A 22,530-nucleotide genomic window follows, 5' to 3' on the forward strand; every position below is an offset into this window, starting at 1 on the left:
AGGCTGAGGCATGAGAACTGCTTGAACCCGGGAGGCAGAGGTTGCAGTGAGCCAAGACCACGCCACTGCACTCCAGCCTGGGTGACAGAGCGAGACTCCGTTAAAAAAAAAAAAAATTCAATACATAATAAACCAGTCGATTTGAATCCAAAGACACCATAAAGAGAGCAGAAAGTCACAAAGTGGGAGAAGGCATAGACCACAAGCCCCAAGGAGCTGTATCTGGAACACACAGAGAATGCCTGTGCAGCAGTGCAGCTGACCAGGAACCCAGCGCACAGTGGCTACAAGACAGGAACAGGCACTGTGCAATGAAATGTCAGCGCTAATGCTCAGCTTCTCAGCTTTATCAATAATTAGGAAAACTCAAACTGAACCCACAAATGGATATATGATACACGCACCCCACTGACAATACTAGGTACTTCTGGGGGTACAGCCGACTTTGGGAACGGCTGGACTTTGTCTGGCAGAGTGAAACATGAACACATCCTATGACCGAGTAATCCCACCCTTTTAGGATCTTGCTAGGAGCCACACCTTGTTCTAAGCACTTCCCACACATTACTAACTCCTTTAATTGTTACAACAAGAATTCCTACCGCTCAACCGCCACCTCCAGCAGCTACAGGTTTCTGGTGGGCTGGCTGGCAGGCGGGAACCCAGGGGCCCTGAGGAAACCACAGTGAGTAGATTACACAACTCCCCCCCACCCCCACCCCAACATGATAAAGGAGTTAAGCAGGCACATGATACAAATTAAAACAGCGTAAAAGGGCACACAAGGAAATGGGCATCTCTGACCCAGCCACTGTAGCATTACCTTGCATTTTTTTCCAAAAATATCCCTTGTGTATGCAGGCGTATACATCTACACTTGTCACATATTTCAAAACCAAACTGACCGTGGTTCTTGCCTTTTCTGACTTAACATCAGCAATGTCCAGCCTCAAACAGAGCCCCTCATTTGGCTCACCATCCCTTCCAGAGTGGGGAAGGCCCGACTTGAATGTTGTGGGACACTTAGGCACTTTCTGTTCGCCATTACAAAACAAGGCTGCAACTGACGGCAGTGACAGACTTGACTCTGGGCTAATGCACAGACAGCCGCGGGTGAGCCGGGGCTTCACATCCATGCAGGGTGGTCACCTCGCCCCCAGGGAGGCTGCTCCATTCCATTCCCACCAGGCCACATCCTTGCCAAGACTGCGTGGCATGAGTTTCCATAACACGTGATTGTAAACTCAGCATCTTACACAGCACACATTTATCATCTCAGGCTCTAGGGCTCAGAAGTCAGGTCTCGGTCTCACTGGGCTGGGATCCTCTCTGGAGGATCCATTTCCTGCTCCTTCAGGTGTTAGCAGAGTTCAGCTCTTACTTATTTTTTTGAGACGAAGTTTTCCTCTTGTCGCCCAGGCTGGAGTGCAATGGCATGATCTCAGCTCACTGCAACCTCCGCCTCCTGGGTTCAAGCAATTCTCCTGCCTCAGCCTCCCGAATAGCTGGGATTATAGGCACCCGCTACCACGCCCAGCTAATTTTTGTATTTTTTTAGTAGGGATGGGGCTTTCACCATGTTGAAGGCTGGTCTGGAACTCCTGACCTCAGGTGGTCCACCCTCCTCGGCCTCCCAAAGTGCTGGGATTACAGGCGTGAGCCACGGCGTCTGGCTGAGTTCAGCTCTTTACACTGCAGGAATGAGGCCCATTTTCTTGCTGGTTGTCATCCGAAGCCATTCCCAGCTTCTGGAGGGCACTGCATCCAGCTCACAGCCCCTCCCCTTATGCCAGCTACAGGCCGAGTTCTCGCCCGGCATCTCTCTGACCCAGCCAAGATAGGTGCCATCTCTAAGGACTCCCTGACTAGGCAGGGCCTGCTCAGATGATCTCGGATCATCCCCCCCATCTCCAGACTGTTCCCTTAGTCACATCTGTCATGTTCAGTACCACATGCCTGGGCTCCAGGACTAGAATGTGGACGTCCTTGAGGGCTGTTAATTCTGCTGGCCTCATGGATTCTGGCTTTTCTACTCTTCTGCCCCACTTCCAGGGCAAGGCAGCCACTGCCCCTCCCTCCCTTCCCCTGTGTTGTCTCCTCTGGGTGTAAAGTTGCAGAGTGACCACAGAGCCACGACAGCAGTCCCTGCAGAGCTCCCACAAAGCTGCCCCTCTGCCAATGGGCCCATTTGCTCCTTGGCAACAACGGCCTTGCCTTGCAATGTTCTCATTCAGGGCTCCAAATGACCCTGAAAACCCTGCTTCAAGCTGCATCATGGTGGGGGTGGGTGGGTGATGAGAGAGGAGATGCAGTCCTGTCCGCACTCCTCATGCAATGGGCAGGGATCAGTGCAGGGGAGGACTGCGCCATTAGGAGGCCAGTCCCAGACAGATAGCAAGGCCAACCACACCCTGGCCCAGGCACTCCAGCACCGACTCAGTCCCTGGGCTTGCCACATGGCTTCACCTCCACCCTGCTGACCTCACCCTGGTATATTTGGAGCCTTGGTTCCCCACATACTCCTGAAGCAGCAGTCCTTGCAGAGCAGAACACTGCCCAGGCCCAGCTAGCCTAGTGGCACAAAGTGTCCTTGTCCTTGGGCAGACACCATCCTGCTGCCAGAAAGGAGGGAGGAGACAGAACACCTGGGCAACCCCAGGGTCTGGCACTGAGCTGGTGCCCCAGAAATCACTGCTGAACCAACAGCCAGCCCCAAGAGTCTCCTGGAAGCTGTGTGGGAGCTGGGGACACCAGGCGAAGGTCTGAGGGCCCTGTGACTGGGTATCCTCACCCCTGGCCCCTCCCCTGCCTCATGAACCATGCTTAAGTGTGTGCAGAGAGGCCTTGAGCCTCTAGGAGCCCCAAGGGAAATGCTACATCCTTGGCAGTCCCCTTTCTGTCCCCAGCATGTGAGCCGCTCACCTGAGGAGTAGAGGAGCCCGTCTGCTGTACCTGTAAGGTGCTAGAAACCTACAATCCTACGCCGTAAACAGATGAACTCTGCCAACACCTGGCAGGGCAGGAAACGGATCCTCCAGAGAGGAGCACAGCCCGCTGCTGCCTGGATCCCAGCCCAATGAGACTGGACCTGACTTCTGAGCCCTAGAGCCTGAGATATTAAATGTATGTTGTGTCAGACACAGAGAGAGGGTGAGTGCCCAATGCGGCCACTCCCTGGAGCCAGCAGAAGGCAGTCAGTGATGTCAGCAGAGCTAAGGACGGAGGCAAGATGAGACTGTCCTGCCCTGCGACCTCTGGGGTCTTGATGTCAAGCAGCCTGAGCACTGTGTAGGGAGAGCCACCTGGGCATTCCAGACATAGGCCTCCCAGGCCCAGGAGGCAGACACTGAGCAATACAGCGAGGAATCCCTGCAAAGGGACTGGCCCGGACCCCTTGCCCTCGAGCCCAGGCACACTGAGCCAGAATGCTCCACAGAGCCTCCTTATCGATGGCCACGGTCTGTCCCAAGGAACACTTAGCACCCAATTGGTGTTGGTCCCATAGGAGCAAAACATGAGCTGGCTTCTGACCCTGGCCCTGGGGACCCTGCCTTAACAAGCAACTCACCCCCTACCCAGGAGTGGCAGGTCTCCCACTCTCACGGAGGTGGCCCTGTGGGTGGCAGAGGCGCCAGGACTTTATGTGGCTGAGGGGAGGCTCCCGCTCTGACTTCAGGCCTGAGAAGTCCAGCATGAACCCTCAGGGCAGGGAGGCAGGCCACAGGGTGAGGGCAGCACCTAAGGTGGCCTCCCAGGGAGGTCAAAAAAGGATGTAGCAGAACAAGCTGTGTCCACCTGGGCTGGAGACTGACCTCCATGCTGAAAAGCAGAAAAGAGCTGGAGAAGAATGGGCAGGGAGCTGGCCAGACAGCATCAAAGCCTTACGGCAGGGGAGGGGCCAGGGGTAAGGACATCGGGAGGAAAAGCAGACCAAAAAGACCCAAGGCGGCTCCTTCACAAGCTGTCTTCTATCCCCCTTAGCCACTGCCCCCACAGACCACCTGCCCTTGCCCTGTTTCTGGGATGCCCTTGGCACCTGTCCATCTATCTGGGGAAGTACACTACATCCTAATCTCAGCACAGACAGTTTTGACTCCACATGGGGAGCCACTCCAGATGACAGCCTCAAAGGATGGCTTTAGGGCAGCTCTTCGGGCTTGCCAGGGCCACATCTGTGGCCCGATGGCCAATTGCAGCCTCTTGCTGTCAGGAATAGCCTGGCACATCTGAGGCCCCCTCATCCTTTGGATTCCCCCTTGGAATTTGTTCCCAGTCGGAAAAAACCTCTCAAAACACCTGCCAAGTGGCTTTCCCAAAGCGGCAGGAATCCCATCAGGAAGTGCAGCCTCTCACTTCTCCACTAGGGACCCCTCAATAGATGCAGATGGGTCTGACCTTCCTTAACCACCAGCGAAGACAGGCGTTGCCTCCCCTTTCTACCAACACAACTGCCCCTGCCCACTTCACTTGCTTCAGTTTGGCCTCTTCATTGCTGCGGGAAGTGCCTGTGAAGGACGAGGGTGTTGGGTGGGGGTGGGGGGTGTCGACAGCAGAACCTCCATGCAGCTACTAGGAGAAGGGCAGGGGTAAATGCAGCAGGGAGCACTCTGGAAGCAGGTGGGACCTCCCTGAGGTGCCTGCTCCAAAGGCAGGCAGGGCAGGAAGTTAGCAGGTGGGACCAGGTGTGGCACAGGTATACATGTAGGTCCAGCCCAGCCGCTGGGGACATGAATGTTGATGGAACTGACTCCACTGTCACACCGAACATTTTCAGGTCTTAGAATGGAAATCCATGAGGCATGATCAGGTACACATAGGCCAATAGGAATGTGAATGTTAATCTCGTCCTTCTGGAATCTCAGAGAAACGAAGCGGGGAGGCCTGGTCTCAGGCCACAGGCATCACAGCTAGCATAGATACCGAGGAAGAATGGTTTGCATCCAGGCAGAGGGTGAACCGGGGACCACCAGCACAGCCCTCAGCACACAGGTGCCCCACACCTCAGGGATGCCCCAGGAACACACGGATGGGGGCATGGAGGGGACAACTTCTTACCCAAGACCATAGGAGGTCTGGCTGTCCCAGGGCTCTTTTGTGGTCATCCTTCCATATGATAACTTAGAAAGGCTTCCACGGGCGTGGTAATGTGTACCTGTAGTCCCAGCTACTCGGGAGGCTGAGGCAGGAGAATTGCTCAAACCCGGGAGGCGGAGGTTGCAGTGAGCCGAGATCACGCCACTGCACTCCAGCCTGGGCGACAGAGCAAGACTCCATCTCAAAAAACAAACAAATGACAAAAAAAAAAAAAAAAAAAAACACCCAAAAACCCAAAACAAAAAACAAAAAACAGGCTTCCAGAAAGGCTGGCACCTTTGTCCCTTGAGAGCCCCACAGCCTGTGCTAAGCCACAATTCCAGCCGGCCTAACTGGTGACATGTGCTGTTCAGCTCACAGGAAATGTGAGGAAGGAGGTGGGGCTGGACACGCACAGAGACAGCCTGAGGGAGGGGCCGGCACCCCTCAGAAGCAGCCTGGGTCAGACGCCTGGAGCTGCATGAGACACCTCATTCTCCCACACCCTGGGAGCAGTGGGGAACCCTGTGTGCGACTTCGCAGCACGCCACGCTCTGTGTGAGCTATTAAAGACCCACCACGCAGCCTCGTCTTTCAGTGACATGTTCCTGAAGAAATAATACAATCTGGAATTTGCTACAGAATCATCCCGTAGGGTGAGTGACAGGAGGGGGACAGGTGAAACAAAGTCACATGGCTGTAAGCAGCTATCTACTGAAGCAGGATGGTTACCTTTCTCTACTTTTATGCTTGAAATTTGTCACAAATAAAGATGAGAAAATACATCTATTTCCTAGCATTTGTTTGGGAGAGTTCACCGATCTAGAAGGACTGGCAGCCATCTAAAGGGGAAGTGAGCAAATAGCTGTTTCCACCTCCTCATAGTGGCTTCGCTGTCCACTGTCTGGCCCCTGAGTGAGGCAGAAAGGACCAAGGGCTAGGTAGGATGCCACCTCCCTCCACGTGAGCCTGCCTCAAGTCTTGAGCCTCCTAACTGATTCGAACTGCACAACACCAGCTATCTGGTGAGACCTGAGGAGCCCCCCACCAAGCTCCCCTACCCTGGTACTGGGCTGCTGCTTAACAGACTTGGTACGGAAACAGCAGGCACCCCTGGGGCTGAAGAGGGGAGCTCTGAGTGCCCGTGCCAGCTGTCCACCCCGGTCCAACTCTCAGGTATCCTCATGCCTCTCTTCTAAAGGAAGCCACAGAGAGCCTGAACCAGGGGTACGCACTAGGTTGACAGTTCCTTCCTGCAGGGAGAGGGCTGACCTGCACCAGGAAGGAGCCCAGGACAGCCACCACCACAGAGAAGACAGACCCTCAAGTGGCCCAGACCAGGAGGGAGGAGTCGGCAAGAAGGGGCGGGGGCTAGGTCACTCTCTCCCAGAAGGGGAGAAACATAACAATGAGCCAACAGTAACCCAGGGAAGGGACAGCCGTCACTCCACGCCCTGCCCAGCCCCAGTCAGCACTGCCTCCCTCCCATCTGTGGTCCACATCCTATGGCTCTGGGCACAGCTGAGTCATACATAGGACATGGCCACTCAGAACTTTCTTTCCATGGTTTCCCCCAAAGGCCAGCCGGCAGCACTCCTCTGTGGCCCTGTGAAACCCAGTGATACCTCTGACCTCTCCAGAGTCCAGAAGACTAGACTCTTCTGAAAACCTACCTACGACAGGGCACGTGGAATCACCTTTCAAACCAAACTCCTGTTGGCAAATATTTTAATTGGGCTGCGGCATGTGTCCGAGTTTTTCTTCTGTGAAGAGGATCACTGGGTCTGAGTGCAAAGCTGGGGCCTGCTCAGTGGAGTGGACCTGCTACTGACCAGCCTCTTCCTTGCTTTATTACAGGGGTGCGTAGGTAAAACCCCCAGGCCTTGAGTAATTACTGCTGGGGATTTCCAGCCCTGGTCTGAAACAAGGAACTGAGACTGAGTTTTGAGTACCAGCAGCCCCTCGGCTTGCCTCTCCATTTTCTCCACATCTGAGCTATTCCCACCCCGCCTGAGATCCCCAGCCTCTTGGGAGTGCAGCTGTGGTGGCAAAGGGGAAACCCTGTGCTGCCCGAGGTCTGACCAACCCATAGACCCAAGGGTGCCGAGCCTGGGCAGGCCCAAAGGGGCACAACTTGCACAGGACCATCACTGGTGGGTTGCCCTTGGGCCAAGTTCTTTCACTTCGTCCTCATGAGCGCGCTCTACAGATAAGGCAACTGAGGGCCAGGAAGGTAATGGAGGTCCCCAGTAGACCACACAGTTAGAAGATGGTGAGGCCTGGCCTTCCACTAGCCTGACATGGCTACGAAACACACAGGGCCCATCTGGTGCTTTGAGTGGGTGGGGTGAAGGGTACCAGGTGCCACTAGCCTGTGGTGATGTCGGCACTCTGCAAAGACTCTCCTGGGGTGCCCCTGCAGTGAAATGCACAGGTTACAAACAGTTCCTTGAACCCACACGGGGCCACCTCCAAGGCATCTGTGTTGTATCTGCCTTGCCCCCAGGATGCCTGAGAGGCAGGGCCAGGGTGACCCAGGCACGCAAGGGCCACCACAGCAGGACTTCAGATGGCACTGGAGCCCGCTCCCCACCGGGCTGGCCCCGGGAACAGCGCACATGGAGCACGGACTGCAGCAGTTCTGTACTCCCCCACCTCAGTGTCCGGCCAGCCTTCCTGACCACCCTGGACAGTGGGCAGCACTGCCCTGGCAGCCTGTGGGCCCGCACCCGTGCCCCAGAGCCCATATAACCTGCTCCTCGGGTTCAAAACAGCCCCTGCTGAGGCCTCAGTGGCAAAGCACCTGTAAAAAATGGTTCACTTTTAAAACCAACAATGGGGAAGTTGTCGGTTTTTTTTTTTTTTAATGCAGAATGGTCTAGACAGTAATTTACAAAAACTACTTAGCTCAAAAGACTGTGGAAGTGTTCATCAGCAAGCAAGCTGTCCTTCCAAACCCAAACACGCCACAGATGGCACCCAGAAGCAGACAGTCTGCCTTCAATGTGCTAAGCATTCTAATGCCGTCCGCGGCTGAGTCACCTCGCCCACCCCCCAACCCCCAACACACAGTCGTGTCTGCTGAGGACACACGGGTGAATCAAACAGGGCTTTGCTGGGAGAGTGTGTGTCTGTGATTTGGTTCCCGCCACACCAAGTCTTCCTGCTTCTGACAAATTCTGCACATGTTCCCAGGCAGCTGGGAGCCAAACTGCCTCTAGTGCAAGTCAGTGCAAGAGGCGGCACCTGTATCCCCTGAGGGGTGCTGCTGTGCTCCCCCTCGGGCAGTCGTCACCCTGCACTCTCCGCTCAGTCTCTTGGGGCTGGTGCAGGTCCACCAGGCTCTGCCTGGTGAAGGCACCTTCCTCTGAGGGGACCTCATGGGAGCCTCAAACCCCAGGGGCAAAGCCTCAAGTTCACAGCTTCTCAGAGGAAGAATGACACTGGGAGGAACAATGATGGGAGGGTGCATGTCTCAGCCACAGCCACCAAGTTCACCACTTGAAAAACACTTCCTGCTGGGGCCCTCCTGCTACTCCCAGGAGCAGCCGGCCACCTGAGTGGTCTGTCACGTCCATGTGGCCCTCCCTGTCCTGCAGCCAAAGCTCCTGTAATGCTCGCTTGAGTATGCAACTGCACGCTACAACTTGGCCCAGGGGACGGGAAATGCTACCTGAGCACAGGCAGCATGCGGAGCCCTGACTGAACCCCACAAGCAACTCAGAAAGAGGAAGCCCAGGGCTTGGGGCAGAAGTGGGAGCTTCATCAGTAGGCATGCCTGACCTCTGCAGCAAGAGAAACCTGCAGAGGAAGCCAGGAGGCAGGCAGCGCTGCTCTCCACAGCCACTGCCCCCACAGCATCCTTCCCTCCCACTTTCTGTTTTAGCAGCTCTTCCCAACAAAACTACCAACCTAGACTCTCCTGACCTCTGCTTCAGGTCTGCAGAACTTACAATTCTTACTGCCATTTGGCCCTTTGTGAAGGCACAAGAGTTCTCAAAGTTCATCTGTAAATTGATTCGTTGCTACGCAGATAGAACTGGAGCAGTGGGAAGCCAAGTGGAGCCCTGGTGATAGCACGCTGGGTGGGGGCTTCTCCCTCCCAGCCTCTCTCTTCTAGGAGCAGCCGATAAGAATGCCAGCTGCAGAAGACTGGAAATGACCCAACATCCTCGGGGGAAACACACACACAGTGCTCGGCCCATATATGTTCTGCCAAAGACAGAGCCCAAATAAGAACGAGCCAGCTTTTCAGGAATCAACAGGGAACAACCTTCAAGAGACTGCCAAGCACAGAGATGCACACAACAGCACACCCTGTGCCGCCACCTGGAAGAACCTAGCTGAGGCTGGGCAGACAAGGACCTGACGGTGGAGCCGTGCTTAGCTGTAGCAGGGACTGCACCTGGCATCCAGCACTGATGCAAGACCCATCACTGAGTGGAGCCCAGTTCCTCCTCTGAGAGCATGAGAAAACCACAAGATGATATCTGTAGATCATGAATGGTGTGCTGGAGACCACGCCCCAAGGGGCCAGGCCACGAGGGCCGGCACACTGCACTTTCTGCTGGGCTGCTCTGTGGTCTGTAAGATCTGTTCAGGCAGGGCAGTGCCCAGCACGGCACCTGGAGGCAGCCTCAGAGGCCCATTGAGAGAGGAAGCCGAAGGAGAGCAGCCCCTCGCCTGCCTGTCCCACTGGGCTGCTGTAAGATCCTGAGAACTAATGACATTCTAGAATTCCCGGAGACAAGTCATCAAATGCTCTCTGAGCACCGATTACACACAGGTGCTCCACCAAACTCCAGGCCTGCTGGATGCTGGGAGGGGGCGTTAGGATCCCTGCGTACTGACCCAGAGGAATAGACAGACAGCCAAGGTCAAGAACAGAAGCAACAGATACAATGCCACTGAGGCTCTCACCCAGGCTGCCAGGAAACCCCAGGGGAGGACTACACTTGGCTCAGGTCCAGGGCCACCCCTTTCTCCACAGCTCCTGGGCTCTGTGTGGAGCTGGAGGGACAGAAGTGGGCACTGGGGCCTTCTCGGTGGGTATTCCTGCAACAAGGGCCATGATGGAGAGAACCAAGGACACTGAAACCCATGGAACAGGCTGGTGACTCTGTGGATCCCATGTTAACCGCCATTTAAGGATGGACACTCACGCTATGATCCAGCAATTCCACTCCAGGCAGCAGCAACAGAAATGCACTCAGAGCAGCTGTATTCAGAACAGCCCCAACTGAAAACAGCCCACGCGGCCACCAACAGAACGCTGAATAAATAAATCACGGTCTGTCCGTTCAATGTCGGATGAACAAACTGCTGCTACACATAACCTCAAAGACAAATCTTAAAACAATGTCGAGTCAAACAGCCAAACACAAAAAAACACATTTTTTTTTTTTTTTGTGCTGGATTAAAAGGTCAAAAGCAGGCAACACTTCTGGATGGTGAGAGCAGTCAGGGTAGTGGCAGGCAGAAAGTGACTAGGAGAGGACGTTGAGGATGGCTTCAGGGGAAAGGCTCTGTTCCTTGACCTGGGTGGACTGGGGTTCTCAAATGTGTTCATAAATGTTCATTCAACTGTAAAACTTGGGACTTGTACACTTTTCTACATGTATATTTTCTAGACTATATTTGTAAAGGTTGTTAAAAATAACCTACTGTGTGTGAATTCCATGATCTTAGAGACCACCTCATCCTACAGAAACAGATGGCGAAGCTGTCAGGGTTGTGGAGGAGGGGGAGGGGTTGGCAAAGCAGCCCCTTGCTCCCCACGGCCCAGACCCTCTGAGAGCCCCACAAAACAAGGTCTGAAAACAGCTTCAACATGAGCCCCAGCCACCTCTACAACACACAGTGATGCAATGTGCACTGTGCTTCACTGCTCACTGAGAAGCGTGTCTGTACTCTCCTGCCCTGGATGGGGCTGGGGAGGACAAGGGCACTCTGAAGCTTCCCCAGCAGGAGTACTCAGTTGATGAGTCTCGCTACTGAAAAGAGGCAGACAGGCAGCACCCACTGCCTGGGCATGGTGCCAGCACCCTGCATGGCACTGGGGTCTTGCCACACCATGGTCTCCCCTGAGACCACAGATACCCCCCCACCCCCAACAGGTATTAAGCCACTTTCCCATCCAAGAAGCCAGGGTGCCAGCTGGCCACAGATTAATTACTAACCTAACCTGCTACCCCATGCAGCCAGCACACACCTGCCTCCCTGCTCCACTGTGACACAGGAGACTTTAGGATGAGGCAAATCTGCATATCTACACAGTGGAAAAGGCCAGTGAAGAAATTCCTCTTCTACTCCTAGTTTGCTGAGAGGTTTCATCAGGAATGGATGTCCGATTTTGTCAAATGCTTTTCCTGCATGTACTGGGATGATTATAAGGCTTTTCATTTCTGGCCTTGTAACATGGTTAATTACACAGATTTTCAAATGTTATCTGCCTCCCCTGCTTTAATTCGACTTCCTTTCTTTGCTACCCTCATTGTGGTGATGGTGTTACTGATGTACTTACAAGTTAAAATTTATCAAATTGTATACTTCTGATATGCGCAATTTATTGTATGTCAATTATACCTCAATAAAGCTATTAACGTCAGGCGCAGCAGCTCACGCCTGTAATCCCAGCACTTTGGGAGGCAGAGGCGGGTGGATCACCTGAGGCCAGGAATTTGAGACCAGCTTGGGCAACATGGTGAAACCCTGTCTCTACTAAAAATACAAAAAAATTAGCCAGGCGTGGTGGCGGGTGCCTGTAATCCCAGCTACTTGGGAGGCTGAGGCATGAGAATCACTTGAACCCGGGAGGTGGAGGTTGCAGTGAGCTGAGATTGCACCACTGCACTCCAGCCTGGGCCACAGAGCAAGACTTTCTCAAAATAAAAAGTAAGTAAGTAAATAAATAAAGCTATTAAAAAACCAAACAAACCCATGGAGGCAGGCAGATGCAACAGGTCCTAAAAAAGTAGGAGGGATGGCAGGCGGAGAGAAGGACTGCTTCTTTGTTAGAGAGAGGGGAACCAGACGCCACCTGGGTTTGTCCTCCCTGGAGAGGGAGGGTGGGCCCTTTGCGGAGGCTCCTTCTCTCCTCAGTAGAAGGAGAATGACTATCATGCCTAGGATCTCAGAGGGACTGTAAGGACTGAAAGACACACTTGAGAATGCACACAAGGTACTCCCCATCTCAGACCAGACTCCTGCAGGCATCAGTAGGCACCTGCTTTTTCCTTCTGGGACACTCTGCATGCCCCCACAAACACTTGTGCACTGCATGGATTAGGCATCCTAATTGTAGCTTTGGAAAAAAGCTGTAGCTGAAGCTGGGTCACAGTGTCCTATGAGCTGTGAAATAAAATGCCAAACAGCCACCAAGCCACTTCCTAAGGCTGAATTTACACACAAACACCCTTGTATGCCTACCTGTAGGGTTTGGTCATACTGGAGACCAACTTCCTACACTCCAGAAAAGGCCAGCAACTGCAGACATCTGCAAAGTCTTGGGCAAACAACAGTCTGCTCTCCTGAAAACACGGTGCAAGCACGATGCTGGATGCATCCTCCTGACCTGAAAGCAGCCATGCTGCGTCTGACAGATTCTTTTCCCTCCTAACTCAGCATGGTTTTCTCCTATGGGAATTAAGCTCCTACAGTGAGGAATCTGTCTGAAATCCTGACTTTTCCCCCTAGACAGCTGATCTAGATCCATCCTATTCAAGTGTGGCCTAGGGGTCAATAGCACTGGCATCACCGGGGAGCTGCTTCGAAACGCACAATCCCCACCTCCCCACCGGCCCCGCCGACCTCCTGCATCAGAAGCTGCATTCCAACAAGCCCTCAAGGGGGCCCAGTCCCACAGGGATGATGGGCAGAGGTATCAAGGCTCTGCTTGGCACCAGCTGCCAAGCTTGTGCCTAGCTGCAGCCCTGACCCCTACTTCTGTGGCCAGCCAATCAGAGGTTCCCCGGTAACACTCCTGGCACCACCTGCACCTTGCTTTACAGAGCTCCTCCCAGGTGTGACGTCATCCAGTCCCTCTGATAACTGTAAACCCCAAGGCGGTGTGATGTGCCCAAGTTCCGTCTGCAGGAGGGGACTGCAGAGTCCACACCACGACCCCACAGAGCCCACCAGACACAGCTGTGGGGCCCTGTCCTGTCCTATGCCAATCTCAGAGAAGGCCCCTCCCAACAGTGGTGTGACAGGGTCCAGACAAATCACAACAGGATGAAAGGACAGGAAATACCAGGCTGGTGGGGGACGTACCGCCACCAACCAGCAATGCCCATTGTCAGGGACAATGGTACCTGGAAGAGGCTGGGGAGCTCCCAGAGGATGTTAGCAAATCAGGCCACACGTGTCCCTTCCAAATAGAAAGTTCAGCAGCAGGTCTCACTTGCTCACCTAGGAATGACATGTGGAGCCTATCACCAGCTCCATAACCAGTGTCCCCACCTTCATCCACTTGGCTCCCAGAGCTCCTGGCCAAAACGGCACCTCCCTTCTTCTAAACCCCAAAGCCGGTGTTTCTAAGATAATTCTACTTCAGCTCCAACAAGGACTTGAGTAGCTTCTGTGGGCTGGACCGATGACCAGTTATTGCACTGCGGACATTTTCTAAGGGCAGATGATGGCTGTCTTGGTTCCAATCAACTGCCTTACAAACCACTGCCCTGGAATGCAACTTTTCCAAAGGTGGCATCACTCAACCCTCTGTTTTAAAAACACAAGTCAACAAAAATAACAAGTTGCACACCACCCCCTCCCCCCAACTCACAGCTGAACCTCCCACAGGACTGGCCGAATTCTGTAGGTGGACCACGCAGGCAACTGACGCCCACCAATCCAAACACCAGCACCTGGCCCCCAGGAGGGCCACCAGCCCATAGCCTGCAAGGAGAAAAGAACAAATCCTCCTACGGCCCTCAATGACATCTCACAGACCCAGCAACCTGATGCCGAGGTGCCTATCCGAAGTCACTGCATGTTTCATCGACACCCTCTGTCCCATACTGTGCAGAGGGCAGGGCTAAATCACCACCTCACCATTCACCAGGTCTGGAAAGCAAGCCCTTTCCAGCAAGGGAGAGGTGGGGAGGGACAAGAGAGCTCCTCCCCTGGTCATCTGGCTCACAGAATTCCTCCCCCCACCTGCCCACACATCTGCTCAGACTTTCTTTAGCCCTCACTATCTGCAACACACCCGCTTTCTCACCTGTGGTCCAGCCTCCACCTACAGGTCTGCGCCTCAGGTGCAGGGACCTTGGTTTTGTTCACTGTTGCCTCCTAAGTGCCTAGAACAGTGCCTGGCAAGTAGCAGGTACTTGATAAATGCAAATGATGGGAGGATGAAGTCCCTCATTCACAGCTGCTGGCCACCATGTTTACTCCAATATCACAAACATCTCAGGGGTCTCCCTCTGTGGCAAGTCAACACCTAGAGAGCAAATACGCTTCGTCCCATTGTCAGCTGTCACCTGCACTGGCCATCCCAGAGGATCACGAGAACACAGTGACTCTCGGTGGTCCTCACAAAGCTCCATCAAAGTCCAGGCCAAGGGTGCCATCTCTGAGTGGGTCCTGGAGATGCTGCTAGACAGAAGGCCACCTCTCCTGTCCCTCCAAAGCTGTGGTCAGTGGTGGCACTGGCTCTGCTACTCTCTCAGGCAAACATGTTTGCTCAGCAGGGCTCAACATGTTTTGAGAGAGCCTTCGTTTTCAATGCAGAGGTCCTGGAAGTTAATATGACCACAAAAATTTTCTCCAGTTTACCTTCTTGGCAACCCTAAAGCTATTCCAAATGGTTATATAAGGAAGGAGAAGGGAAGCCACGTGAGATTTTTGCAAAGCCACGAATTAAAGCAATGTGGAAATTAAACATAACAATCCACTGTGGTAACTCAGTGATGGGATTATCCATACAGTGGCGGCACAGTGTGGCAAGGCAGGGAGAGTGGAAGCTTGCTGGTAGAAGCCTGTGTTATCTGCTGGCAACAGTGAAGGCACACGCAAGGGCCACCAGGGCTCCTGAGGCCACTTGCCACCGAGAACCAAATCAACCACTTCCTTCCTTTTCCACTAAGGGCTAGGCAGCCCCTGGTGGCTCTGGGGAAAGTCCAGCCACACAGCAGTGGCCCTAGTCAAGCCCCAAGTGGGGTGGAGCAGATCTCACCAGTACTTCCTGCTGTGGACCTGAATCACACACATCTCACAAGTGCGGAAGGGGCAGCGAAACCAACCTGAGAGGCCATGATTTGGTCTGGGCTAAATGCCAGAGGACTCCCTGCAGCGAGACTCGTGCTCCCTGTCACGACATGTCCAAGGCAAGGTTGGGTCTGAGCTGGGTTCTAGGAGAGGCACTGAAGTGGCCTGGAGAGGTGGCAGACCACTGGACATGGACAAGGTTCATTTTTCACCATGGTGAAGATGAAGAGGGGGGAAAAAAACCAGAACTTTCCTCATTTGCTAACAGCAGCACCTCGTCAACATTTTAAACTTTTTTTTTAACTTAAAAAAAAAATTTCTGGTTTCCCTCACCTTCATCTTCACCACACAAGTGCTGACAGTCAACCACAGTCACAGAAAATCCAACAGTGCAATTAAGAGCAGGAATGCATGTTTTTACTACACCCTATGGCAGCATTAAAAAGTGCTGGCTCTGAACCCTATCTGTCACCACACCAAAACGGCTCTGCCCAGGGAACCTGTCACCAAAGCCAGGGACCCATCAGCCTGCCTCGGCCTCACCTCTCAGAGCAGTTCCTCGAACCCAGGGCTGCTCCTTCCTCCTGAACTCTGCTCCTGCCGATGGCCCCTCTACAGTCTCAACTTCCTCCACTTGGGGATCCTCAGGCCCCAACCCCAGATCCTTCCTCCCTCACTGCGAATTCACGCTCCAGGAGCAGAGGCAGCACCCCTGTGTAGGAAAGCCTGCAGTCCAGGAGTCACCTCCGGTAGGTGCCACTGCGTTGGACCCCAGTTTCAAAGCCCTGAGATGGTGGACCCCAGCCCTCCTCAAACCCAACTTGTGACACGCGCGCACCTCTTTCCAGCTCTGTGACTGTCTAGACAGTCTCACCACATTGGGCCTAATGCTGTGCTGACCGAGCACACCGAGGGAAGCAAGAAGGGACCTGGTGACCTGATGGTGCCCGTGCTCCTCGCCCTCGATATTGGAGGTCTCGCCCTGCCCCTGTGGTCTTCCTCTCCTCTGAGAGCATCTACTGAGCCATGGCTGTTGTCAGATGTGTGCCGTCGTGAACCCCAGCAGCCTCAGGAGGTGAGATGAGCATTGTCATTGCACAAATGGACATCTGGAGACTCAGGAAGGGATGACGTCCTGTGGTGGCTTCAGGCTCAAAGTGTCCAGCAGACCCAAGAATGGAGACCAGTGCTCAGGTCTGACCCCAGAGGCCAAGCTCTGCACAGAACAAAGTGCAGAGCCAACTCACGCCCTTCACTCCCCCAACAGCAATGCTTTCCTGGGTGACTTTCCCATCTTAGTCCAGTGCCAGTAACAATTACGTAACTGCATCACAGATACTGCATTCTTTTTTCATTTAACACTTCTTGTTGCTACATAATCTTCAAGCTCATGTCTAACAGCTAAATGTTCTATTAATGTATCATAATTCCCTTAACCTTCTCTGATTGCTGGGCAGTTCATTTCTTTCTAGGTTCTCCTACTGCAACCAGTATTGGAATGAACATCTTCAAACATGCTTCCTTCTCTCATTTTTTCCTTAGGAATCAATTCCCAGGTGTTAAACTTTACTCCAAGAGAGTTCAGATACTTGCATGGCAACTGGTACTGCCTCAACTGTTTTCTTTTTGTTTTTCTTGAGACAGGGTCTTGCTCTCTTGCCCAGATTGGAGTGCAGTGGCACCACTGCGGCTCACTGCAGCTTCGACCTCCTGGGCTCAAGTGATCCTCCCGCCTCAGCTTCCCCAACTGCTGATTACAGGCAAGCCACTGTGCCCAGCCATGCTTCAACTGTTTTTGGCTCTTGGCTACAGTGAATGACCCCATCACAAAAGGGAGGGAGAAAGCAGCTCAATCTGCTGTGCCCTGCCAAGGGTCCTAGAAAGCAGCCCCACGTGGCGTCAGAGCTGTTATCCTGCCCTCCTTACGTTTCCCTTGCCTCTGCACAGGTATGGCAGAGTCAGGCGAGTCTGACTCTGAAGGCCAGTCAGGCGAGAGAGAGGATCTGGCACAGACATTCATAAATAATTTCCTAGGACTGGCACTGAAGCCATACTGCCCACAACTGCTGATCACAGCCTCAGCCAACAAGCGCACGCGTGGGCCACCTCCTTGCATGGAGAGATGCAGAGAACTCGGTTGCATGCCGCCACACCCAGCTCTAACTCAGACAGGCATGTGTCAATGCTACTGTTGCTCTACCTGGAGCAGGTTACATTCCTTCAGGAACATGCCGGCACAGGGTGGGGATGTTCCTGGGATGTTGGGCAGGATGTGGGGTTGAAGTGGAAGAGGCAAGAGCAGATCTAGCCCCTCTTCCACACTGCTCCCTTCCCCTCTTCACAAAGGAACAGGAGTGACAGGACCTGGAGTAAGGTCTTCCAAAACTCCTCCAGGTGGCTTGGGCAAAGTGAGGCCCTGGACAGGGTTCCACAGCCTAGCTGCTTCCCATCTGCTGGCTTCCCAGCCTGTGGCCCTCACACGGCACACTGTGCCACAGCCCCAAAGTTGCAAACAAATGGCCAAGAATGAGGTGGGCCATCTTGCAGCAGTTCATATTCCAATCTCACAAGAAGACCACCACTCCATCACAAAGTCCTATATCTCATAGACTGCGCCCACATAGTCAGAAGGTGACAGATGCCAGAGGGTAACAATGCCCCCAGGCTCATGAGAACACTGCGCCTGAGCCCGAACATGTCGACCAGACATGGCCAAGATGGTGGCAGAGCCTAGATCCTTCTCTAGGAGCTGTAGGTTCTTCTAGGACACAGGTACAGTACAGAAGCCGTAGCCTGAGAAGACAACCTCAGCTGTCTGTCCCATGTCCCTGTGCCCAGCACTGCCAGCTGATAACAATCTCAATTCAGAACAGCCTCAAAAGCAAGTTAAGTTTCCCCTGCTTCACAGGCAGTGCAGGACCCACTCAGGGCTCTCCTGCTGCTGTTATACACCAAATCTCAGAATGACACGTTCTCTAACCTTCCCACTTTCCTAGTTTATTTCAGTAGCACCTCTAGAGACAAGAAGTCAACTTACCACTGTTGTTTCAGACTGCACTTCCTAAACAGGTAACATTTAAGGTTCGACATCAGAAACAACACACCAAGACAATCACGCCTGGGTGAGCATCGGGTTAAGTTTGTTTGCAAAGTTTGCCATCGGAAAACACGAAAGGAGGCAAACGCAAGCACGGTCCCGAGTTTACCCTCTCTCTCCTGGTTCCCAGTAGCACACAGAGGTACGTCTGGCTCTGTGGGCTGCTTGTTGAAGCCTTCGTTTACCTTTTGTTCCCACCACATCAGAGCCAGCCACTTTCTAAGGCTGGTTGTTTGTTTGTTTGTTTTTGAGACAGGGTCTTACTCTGTCACCCAGTATGGAGTGCAGTGGCATGTGATCTCAGCTCACTGCAACCTCCGCGTCCCGGGCTCAAGCCATCTTCCGACCTCAGCCTCACAAGCAGCTGGGATTACAGGTGTACACTACCTTGCCCAGCTAATGCTTTTGTATTTTTAGTAGAGACAGGGTTTCACCATGTTGGCCAGGCTGGCCTTGAACTCCTGACCTCAGGTGATTGGCCCAACTTGTCCTCCCAAAGTGCTGGGATTACAGGCACAAGCCATTAATGCCCTGGTCTGCCTCCAGATGCATCCCATCATTCTCCTTAACCCAGCAGCACTTGCTAGTGGCATGAACTGCCCCACTTGGCATCCAGTACTGTTCCCTCCCAGCAACACAGCAAAAAAAATCCACTACTTTTGCTACAGTTGAGAAGTTGCGTCAACAACTGCTGTTCTCCTGCATACCCTCTGACAAGTTCCACCGCCAGCACTGACAGTTCCAGTCCTGCCACCCCACAGGTCCACAGACCCCAGGCCACTGAAGACCTCACTTCTGACACTGGTGTATCAGGCCTGCTGTGCTGTACCCTTCATCTGTAATAGGCTTTAGGACAAACTGTAAGGGAGAAAATGTGCTATAATGACATCAAAGTTCACCGGCTGCTGAAAACCGGGAGAATATTGTTGAAAAATTTAATGGCTACAATAAATAAAACAAAAGTAATAAAAAATACAGTACATGTACCGGGGAAACAACTGAGATCAAGTACCAAGTCCCACCAGTCAAACTTCTTGAGCCTCCCTGCCCCTCCCCGCTTAGGGACACATGTCCTCCACTGGACAGCTCCTGGAGGGCCTCATGTGTCCTGGTGCTGGTGCGGGAGGAAGCCTGGCGGAGAGACTGCTGTCAGGCAGGGCTCCAGATGCCATCGAATCGTTTTGATTGCCCTTTCCTTTCTTTTTCTATTTCACTCTTGTCTTAAGCAATAATACCTGGACTTGGGTGATATTTGGTGGGTTATACTTTTTCCTAGTACCCATGAAAATAAATGCATAGCTATCAAAATAAAACATGCTCACCTACAAGGCCATAAAGTCCTTTTCCACGGTGGGAAACATGGATCCTCTAACCCACAGGCTTTGCTTTATTTATCAGCAGCCCCTTCAAATCAGAGATGAGCTGTAGACTCTGGCCATCCTAAACAAATGCTAGGCCTCTCACAGACACAGAGTAAATGTGATGTGTGGTGTCTTGGGACCTGCAGGAAGCCGATGTGCAGGACCCAGGAATAGCTGCAGGGAAGAGCCTGTCCACCCTCCCTTAAATATTAGCTTTTGTCACCCAGAATCCCTTTTTAAAAGGGGGTGATATTTGGTGGGAGAGGCCAGGGAAGAAGCCCTAAGGCTCTGATGCATTACTGCCCTCTGACTCCTGATCACCCTCACTGCTGCGCCCCTCCCCGCAGGAGCAGCCCAGGCTTAGCGGATTCCCTCAGGAACCCTAGTTCCAGTCCCTGCCAAACTGCTCCCCTACCCTGCTGGCCTGGGGCTGGAACTGGGGTTCCTCTGTAGCACCCTGCAGCGCAGCTGGGCAAGCTACTTCTCTGTGCACCACAGGACACACCTGTACAGGAGACAGTGCCATTGAGCCCACAGATGCTCTGAAGACAGGAGAGAGGCTATGTGCAAAGCATCTGCCCTGGGGCCAATGTGGCACTAACTACTTGCCACAGAAGCCTCAAAAGTTAGACCTAGATGGATGTAAATTCTACCCTCTGCCCCTCCGGTGCCTGAGATGGGGTGAGGACACACTTGCCAAGCACCCACCTGTGAGAGGGGGACAGGCTATCACAGGCAGTCAGCAGGCAGCCAGCCTAGGCCCAGGCCCACCATGGGCGCCTTCCCTGGCTGTGGTGCACCCTCCCTAGATCCCCCCCTCCTCCCACCCCGGGCCTTCCTGCCACAGGTCCCTGCAGCAGCCACCTCCTGCTCCGCACAGCCTTGCATGGGTTCTACTTCCACCTCCCCTTGGCACAGCTCTGGAATTGTGCCAGGCTGAGGAAAAGAGAGCAGATACCACCCCCTCTAGTGATGCATCAACACCGATCAATGTCTGGGACCCCGGGCCCTGAAGCTGGATCTGGCCTCAAAATCCACTTTGACCCGAAGCTTCACTGATCGCTGGGGTGCAGGGGGGCCTGCCTTCTCCTTTTCAGGCATGCCTAGCAATCCCCCCATCCAACTGCACATCTACTAATACTGCCAGAATTTCACACCCCTGCCCCTCCCCACAGACCCCAGAGGCCCTGTGAGGAAGCCTCACTTTCTAAGCCCCTATCAGCTCCCCGGGTTCTCAGCCTCCTGCCGGTGGCCTCCAAGACTGCCTTGAACTGCACCTCCCCCACTGACCCCAAGTGTAAGATGAGGCCTCTGGGATCCTCCTCCCCAACCTGTTACTCCCAAAGAAGATCCCACAGGCCCTCCTGCTTGCTGTAGGAACTTTGCTGAAGATGGACTAGGAGGAGCTGGTTCTTCGCAGCCTCAGTGAGGCCGATCAGGCACTATTTTATTTATTAAGAAATTCTTGGCCGGGAACAGTGGCTGACGCCTGTAATCCCAACACTTTGGGAGGCCAGGTGGGTGAATCACTTGAGGCCAGGAGCTCAAGGCCAGCCTGGCCAACATGGAAAAACCCTGCCTCTGCTAAAAACACAAAAATTAGCCAGGTGTGGTGGCGCACGCCTGTAGACATGGCTACTGGGGAGGTTGAGGCACAAAAATTGTTTGAACCCAGGAGGTTGAGGTAGCAGTGAGCTCAGACTGCGTTACTGCACTTCAGCCCTTTTACAAGCAGCTAAGGCACAGAGAGCTCAGCTAATCTACCTGAGGTCACACAGCTGGATTTGGGGCCCAGGCAGCCTGATTACAAGCACTGACTCTTTTTTTTTTTTTGCACTCCAGGCTGGAGTGCAATGGCATGAACTTGGCTCACCACAACCTCTGCTTACCGGGTTCAAGCGATTCTCCTGCCTCAGTCTCCCGAGTAGCTGGGATTACAGGCATGTGCCACCATGCCCGGCTAATTTTGCATTTTTAGTAGAGATAGAGTTTCTCCATGTTGGTCAGGCTGGTCTCAAACTCCCAACCTCAGATGATCTGCCCGCCTCGGCCTCCCAAAGTGTTGGGATTACAGGTGGGTGCCACCGCGCCTGACCTACGCACTGGCTCTTTTACCACACTTTCAGCTGCCACTCACAGCAACACACAGATAGAGCATGCCTGTGGCCTTGAAGGTGCTCTTGGCCTGGCCAGGCAAGCAGACACGTGATGAGAGAGCTTCAAAGGGTGTAGGAGGCAGGGCTGTGACACTCAGGATGCTCTGGGGCCCCTAGGAGGATGACAGAGGGAGTCTGCGAGGATGCCTGGAGAGTAAGCAGGAGTCCTCTGGGCAAGCTGGGGAGGCAAGGACCCAGGAGCAGCAGAAGTAAAGGGCTGGGCAGAGAGCAGAGCAGCGTGCGCAGAGTGCCAGACAAGGTGAGGACACCTCCCAGCAGGCCACCCCAGGCCACGCTCAGCTCAGAGTGACAGGGTCAGACTGTCGTTTTAAATAGCTCATTCTGCTGTGCAGAAGTGAACACACAGCTGAGGCAGGGAGACAGCTCTGTGGGCGCTGGCCAGCCTCAGGCAGCGACATGGTGAGGGGCAGGAAGAGATGTGGCTGTGGGAAGGAGCGGGGCTGAGACAGGGAGGACTCAGGGCAGGCTGGGAAGCTCACCACTCGGCTGGTGGGAGAGGAAGGCTGTGTGCCTGCTGGGGTGCCACGGGATGGATGGGGGGACACCAGTAGCCAGACACCAGAGAGCCGCCGTCAGCCTGTCCTACTGATGTGCACCTGCTGGTTCATTCATT

At 53.7% G+C, this 22,530-nt stretch overlaps 1 protein-coding gene and 1 long non-coding RNA gene across 3 annotated transcripts in view; one reads left to right on the plus strand and one right to left on the minus strand.

The window, feature by feature from the left end:
• The window catches only part of MED26 (mediator complex subunit 26), a 53,961-nt gene that overhangs the window by 4,100 nt on the left and 27,331 nt on the right, over positions 1-22,530 (minus strand). Inside the window, exon 1 of one of the 2 annotated variants that reach the window (XM_077978200.1) lies at positions 6,747-6,923. The exons of the other annotated variant lie outside the window; for it this stretch is intronic. The gene's annotated coding sequence lies outside the window, so the exon portion shown is untranslated. Of the gene's footprint in view, positions 1-6,746; positions 6,924-22,530 lie in introns of those variants that run through there. 2 annotated transcript variants of the gene reach the window in all.
• On the plus strand, positions 1,378-21,216 carry LOC144336841 (uncharacterized). The gene is made up of 2 exons (XR_013409195.1): positions 1,378-1,611; positions 18,851-21,216. It is a non-coding gene; the product is annotated as an uncharacterized LOC144336841 (long non-coding RNA).

This window comes from Macaca mulatta, chromosome 19, assembly GCF_049350105.2.
Source record: "Macaca mulatta isolate MMU2019108-1 chromosome 19, T2T-MMU8v2.0, whole genome shotgun sequence".
Taxonomy (NCBI): domain Eukaryota; kingdom Metazoa; phylum Chordata; class Mammalia; order Primates; family Cercopithecidae; genus Macaca; species Macaca mulatta.